Here is a 6,832-nt window from a genome sequence, read left to right on the forward strand (position 1 = left end):
GTACAAGATTATGAATGAATGAATACTATATTATCACCTGTGACAAGTCACAGTGACATTCTTTGTTGGCATACCCACGGTATGCAAATAGTCGCCACATCAGGGCGCTGACAAAGTTACAAATTATACACAGTAACAGCCCCAGGTCCCCACGCGGGCTCTGACCACACCGACTACGCCGGCGGCGGGCTGCGACCCGCGGGGGCTCCAGCCTCGGCTATTCTGCAGCTCGCCAGGGGGCGTTAATGAAGGAGGCAAGAGAGGGGATTGCAGGGAATTTGACCAGGAACTTTATTTCTCCCCAGCTACACGTGAGATCCCGGTGGACTGGACAGAGGGCAGTGTTGTTCCTTTCCATAAGAAGGAAAATAGTTAGAATCAGCTAATTATGGGCCGGTGAGCTTCGTAACAATGGCAGGAAAACTATTGGAGAGAACTCTTCGCTTTACGAAATCCTCAATTTCGGTGGAGAATGGCCCGAATTAGGAATAGCGAGCACAGCTTTGTACACGGCAGGTCATGTCTTACTAATTACTTCGAGGGCTTTTGTGAGTCGATGCGAAAGAGATTGATGGAGGTAGGATGGTTGACGTATGCATGGATTTTTACTGCAGCTTTTGATAAGATTCCACATGGCAGGTTGATCCGACAGAAATGTCGGAGGGGTGATGTGCTGGATCTGAAGGCTGGTGTGGTTAAAGGTGAGGAGCAAGGAGATTCTACCCCTGTTCCGTCTGGGGAGAGTGGGAGCAAGAATGGGACTGTGGGGCACTGTGGAGTAGAGAGTGAGGGATCCAGCTATGACAGAAGGTACAAAAAGACGTTCACTGAAGAATGAGGACATCTCTAATGTGCTAGAATGGAAAGTCTCATATTGGTACAAATTTGGGGGAGACGGAAGAATAGCTTCTTTGCAACACGTAGTGTGGGAGCCAGTGTAATCCGGATTACTGTCGGAGGAGGTAGGTTTATAGCAGACATCAGTCCATAGGCTGTACCCTGTGATGGATACAGAGAGATCAAGAAATGGGGGAGAGGTGTCCGAGATGGTCCAGGTGAATCTACGGGCAGGGTGGAAATTGCTGATGCCGATCACGAAGTCTACGAATTCTGCACGGGAGCAGGGGCGGCCCCGATGCAGCCGTGGATGTAGGGGAGAAAGAGTTGGGGGGATATGGCCAGTGTACGCCTGAAACAAGGACTGATCGGCATAACTAACAAACGGGCAGGCACAGCTGGAGATCATACGAGTGCCCGTAGCTACAAGTTTAAATAGGGGACAGTGACAGAAGTCGAAATGGAAGTTGTTGAGAGTGCGAACAAGTTCCACCAGGCGAAGGGGGGTATTTGTGGAAATTGGGTCTCTGGTGCAGGATGAAACGGGGGGGGGGGGCTTGAGACCTTCCTATTGGGGGGGGGGGGGGGTGGAAGTGCAGAGCGAGCGGGCATCGTGGGGCAGATGAGGCAATGGGGGCCTAGAATTTGTAAGCAAGTAAAATGTTGAAAAGGCGTGTGACACGTCTCAGATGTAGGTGTGAAGGCTTTGGACGAGGGGGGAATAGGATGGAATCGAGGTTTGTGGAGATGAGGTTTGTGGGTCTGGAGCCACACACAGGCCACCGTGAACATGCTTTGCACAAGATTCCAGAAAATGAAGACTCCTGTGTCCTCTAAATGTCGCTGTCCACTTGATTATTCACTCATGTCAACTTGGATCATTGTTTTAATTATTTAGACGTTCTTTTAAGAAGGAGATGAGGACGAATTTCTTTAGTCGGAGGGTGGTGAATCTGTGCCACAGAAGGATGTGGAAGCGAAGACAGTTGGTCTATTTAAGGCAGAGATAGATAGATTATTGATTAGTACGGGTGTCAGATGTTATGGGGAGAAGGAAGGGGAATTGGGTTGGGAGGGAGAGATAGATCAGCCATGGTTGAATGGCGGAGTTGACGATGGTCTAATTCTGCTCCTATCATTAATAACCTAATGATCTTATGATTTTGAGAATAAAGAGGCAATCTCGTTGCACGAGAGAGAAATGTTGCTAATGTCCTGATTCTGCGGATCTATTGTCATACTGTACGATACGATAGAACTTTATTCATCCCCGGAATACAATTGGCCTGCCAACAGTCATAACACCCAACAAGGTACACGAAAACTTGAAATTATAATTGAATTAAAAAACGGAAAAGTGAAAAGTAAAGAAAAGACAATATACATGCACATAGGTTTCTGCACGGTCCTCGCACGCGTCTGCAAAATAGATCCGCAAATCGAGAAATATTATTTTGCATAACAAGTAGAGAATTCTGTCAGATTAGGAAACATGTGTTTCTAATTAAAATTCTCTCCCTTGCTTCATTTCGGCGGAAAATATTGCGCACTATCTTCATTAGTAGTCGCAATCGTCATCTGACCAATTTTGCCTGTTTAAATAACTGCCCACTAATCCCAATTATTTTACGCTGCTAATGAGTGACTAGATTTCTCCCGGGTATAAACTGCGAACTTAAAAAACGGGCTATTCCCCGATAGCACTGACTGGAAAGGCGGCGTCTCTGCTGGTATGAAACAGCCGGTAATAATTCAGATAGAAAACATCTACTATCCGATCCTTGCCATCATCGGCGTTCCCGGTAAGCCGCTGTTAATCTTTTCGTTGTGTCGGCTGTGTTGTTAAGTGGAAGTCTGCTCTTAATTGTCTGTTTGATTTAGTATTGGCAGTCAAATTCTCACCGACATGTAACGAGCGAAAATAGCGTCCATCGTGTTTCATTTAGAGATACAGCGTGGAAACCGGCCCTCAGGCCCACCGGGTACGCGCGGATAAACGACCACCCGTGGACTCGTTCTGTCCAAGATATCAGGGACAATTTACCGAAGCCCATTAATCTACAAACCCGCACGCCTTTGGAAAGTTGGAATAAACTGGAGGAACCGGAGAAGACCAACGTGGTCACAGGCACAACGTTCCAACTCCGTACAGACAGACCCCGTAGTTTGGACCGACCTGAGGTCACCAGCGCGGTAAGGCAACTACTTTACCGCTGCGCCACCGTGCCGCCCCGGTACAATGATCGAGATCAATTAATCTGAAGGACGCAATGGGCAGCGGTGGAGTTGTTGCCTCACTGCGCCAGAGACCGTGTCCGATCCTGACTGCGGCTGCTTGTCGATACGGAGTTTATACGTTCTCCACGTGACCGGCTTGGGATTTTGCCCGATGCTCCGGTTTCCCCCGACATTCCAAAGACGTACAGGTTTGCAGGTTAATTTGGCTTAGACACGTTGGAAGCAGGAAGCATGTTCCCAATGTCGGGGGAGTCCAGAACCAGGGGGCACAGTTTAAGAATAAGGGGTAGGCCATTTAGAAAAGGGATGAGGAAAAATCTTTTCAGTCAAAGAGTTGTAAATCTGTGGAACTCTCTGCCTCAGAAGGCAGTGGAGGCCAATTCTCTGAATGCATTCAAGAGAGAGCTAGATAGAGTTCTGAAGGATAGCGAAGTCAGGGGGTACGGGGAGAAGGCAGGAACAGAGTACTGACTAAGAATGATCAGCCATGATCACATTGAATGGCGGTGCTGGCTCGAAGGGCCGAAGGGCCGAATGGCCCTCGTCCTGCACCTGTTGTCTATTGTCGAGTGTCTATTGTCTATTGGCTTCGGTAAAGATTGTAAATTGCCACCACTGAGTGTTGGGTAGTGCTACTGTGCTACTGTGCGCGGATCGCTGGTCGTCGCGGACTCGATGGTTCCCCGTGCTGAACATCGAAACTGCATTAAACCACACCTCCGTAATTTAGAGCCCGGGCATTGGACTGGAATGGCAGGTTTCCAGCCATGCGTCTATGCGAAGTGTCGATGGGAATGGATTGGCGAAATTGGACATTCATGGGATTCTTCAAGGCTGTAGTGGAACGTGGAAGGATAAGGTCATTCCGCTTTCTTTCTGCCTTAGATATCCCGCCGCGCTCCTCAAACAATATCCGGCTCACTACGGATAATTCACGGGGGTTGTTGCTTCCACACTGAATTGGTTCTGTCCGTAGAAGCCAAGTGTTCCGCACGTTCACTTATCCCAACTATGTGAACAAACCCAGAATAGACACAAAGTGCTGGACCAACTCACCGGGACAGGCAGCATCCTTGGATAGAGGGAATCGGTGATGCCCCGGGCCAAGACACTTCCTCAGACTGAGAAGGACTCAAAGTCTGAGGGGGGTCTCGACCCGAGGTGCTATGCATTCCTCCTATCCAGGGATTCTGCCTGTATAGTTTCTGTAGCTGCCTGTACAGTTTGGTTTCCTCCGAGTGCTCGCATTTCCTCCGACATCTCAAAGACGTGCGGGTTTGTAGGTTATTTGGTCTCTGTAAAATTGTCCATAGTGCTTGGGAAGGGGATGCGAAAGTGGGATACCATAGAACTAGTGGGAGCGGCTGATCGATAGGCGCCGTGCATTCGGTGGGCCGAAGGGCCTGTTTCAATCCTGTACCCTTCAATCAATCAAGATGTGGAGAGATATAGAATGAAAGATATGCAAAAAGTAAAGACGATAAAAGAAACAGCGCCGTTGTTAGCTGTTTTGCTGGGTGAGGATTCGTTCAAACAAATGGCCCGTTTCCTTTTACTTTTTTACTTTATTGCATACATTTTTTGCATATCTTTCTTTCATTTATTCTATATCTCTACATCACTGTCTATATCTCTCGTTTCCGTTCCCCCCTGACTCACAGTCTGAAGAAGGGTCTCGACACGAAACGTCACTTGTCTCTTTTCTCCAGAGATGCTGGCTGTCACGCTGAGTTACTCCGCTTTTTGTTTCTATCGTCAGGTTTGTAACTTAAACAATTTCTGTCAATTGTCCCGAGTTATAAGATAAAACGAGTGTGAACGTGTGACCGTTGGTCGGCGTGGTCTCGGTCTTTATTTGCAAGCTCTATCTTTAAACTAAACTAAATTAAACTTCCTCTAAGACCAGTGCCGGCTGCTAAAGTCATTTTAATTTCGTCTTTCCTACAGCAAACCTGTTTGCAATTGTCATTCTCTCCCGGGGAAAGTGTGGTCTCTCCAAATGCATCACCCTCTACCTGGTATCCATGGCCGTGGGTGATTTAATGGTTCTGATCTTCGAGGTAATTCTCTACGAGATTAAAGATGGCTATTTCCCCTATTCATTCCTCAACTTAACTCCCGTTTGCAGCGTCAACCTGACCTTGCTTTTTATGTCCATTGATTGCTCTGTCTGGCTAACGGTGACTTTCACCTTCGATCGATTTGTTGCTATTTGTTGTCAAAAGTTACGAGGAACATATTGCACTGAGAAAACCGCGGCTTTGGTGATAGCAGTGGTGTGTTCCTTGAGTGTTATTGAAAATATCCCAATGTATTTTCTGTACGCACCACGAGAAATAATTGACAACGTGGCTTGGTCCTGTGGAGTAACCCCAGACTTCTACACCTCGCCGTTATGGGTAGCATTTTCGTGGTTCGAAACTATCTTAACCCCATTTACACCATTCCTACTGATCATGCTCCTCAACGCCCTGACAACCAGACACATTATACACGCCAACAGAGTGAGGAGCGGTCTCCGAGCGAACAAGAAGGACGAGAGCGGCGCGGATCAAGAGGTGGAGAACAGAAGGAAGTCCATCATTCTATTGCTGGCCGTATCCGGCAGCTTCATACTACTGTGGATGGTAATATTCGTGTGCTTCATCAGTGTACACTTCATAGACGTTCAGTTTTTAGCAACAGCTTACGACGACCCATTTACCATTGCTGAACTGTCCGGATACATGCTGAGGTGTCTGAGTGCTTGCACCAACACGTTTATTTACGCGGTGTCACAGACGAAATTCAGGAAGAGTTAAAAAACCTGGTTAGGAGTCCATTCGCGTTTTTGTCCATTCAATATAGCATTTTTAACGTCTCAATGAAACCACAATTCATTTCAAAGTGACGATGTATCCATGTTATTTTATTACATCTTGTTTTCTCATGCTCCTCGCTTTCACCGGCTGGTCAAGGTCTTGCCGTAATTCCTGATCCCATTTCCACTGTTTGACACCACACGTAGTTTAATATCCCTTGTGTTATGACATAAGGAGCAGATAGTTGAAGCTTGTATTCAGCATTGTTGCCAATAAATGTTTCAGTAAATTCCCCTCGTGATTTTGTATACTTCCATAACACCACGCCTCAGTCTTCTGCACCAATTCCCATTGAGAAGTGGTGGGTCGCTTTTTTCCCACTTTCTTGAACCGCTGTATGCACTGAGGTTTGGATACATGTTAGGGGAGCGAGTTCCAGGATTGTAGTAACGGTGTAAAAAAAAATACTTTCAATGTGTATTCACTATGGAGAAGGCCATCGTAGTTAGGGAATCTGAAAAGGGTCGGTGATGGACAATTGATTAGATTTTTCTGCGGAATAAATTTAGTTTAGAGATACCGCCAGATAGTCCAGATACTCAGTTATTAGACACAAAATGATAGAGTAACTCAGCGGGGCACGCAGTATCTCCGAATAGAAGGAATGGGTGGTGTTTCGAAACGAGACCCTTCGTCACCCATTCCATCTCTCCAGAGATGCTGCCGGTCCCGCTGAGTTACTCCAGCATTTTGTGTCTGTCTTCGGTTTAAAGTAGCATCTGCAGTTCGTTCCTACATAGTCCATCTAAGATAGTCCCAATTGCCTCCGTTTGGCCCATATCATCTTAAACCTTTCCTATCAATGTAACGGTCCAAAATGTCCATTTAATGCCGTACAGTACCCACCTCAACCACTTACTCTGACACCTCATTCCATTTTCTCAGCATTCTCGACA

This window comes from Rhinoraja longicauda, chromosome 19 (genome assembly GCF_053455715.1).
Source record: "Rhinoraja longicauda isolate Sanriku21f chromosome 19, sRhiLon1.1, whole genome shotgun sequence".
Lineage (NCBI taxonomy): Eukaryota > Metazoa > Chordata > Chondrichthyes > Rajiformes > Arhynchobatidae > Rhinoraja > Rhinoraja longicauda.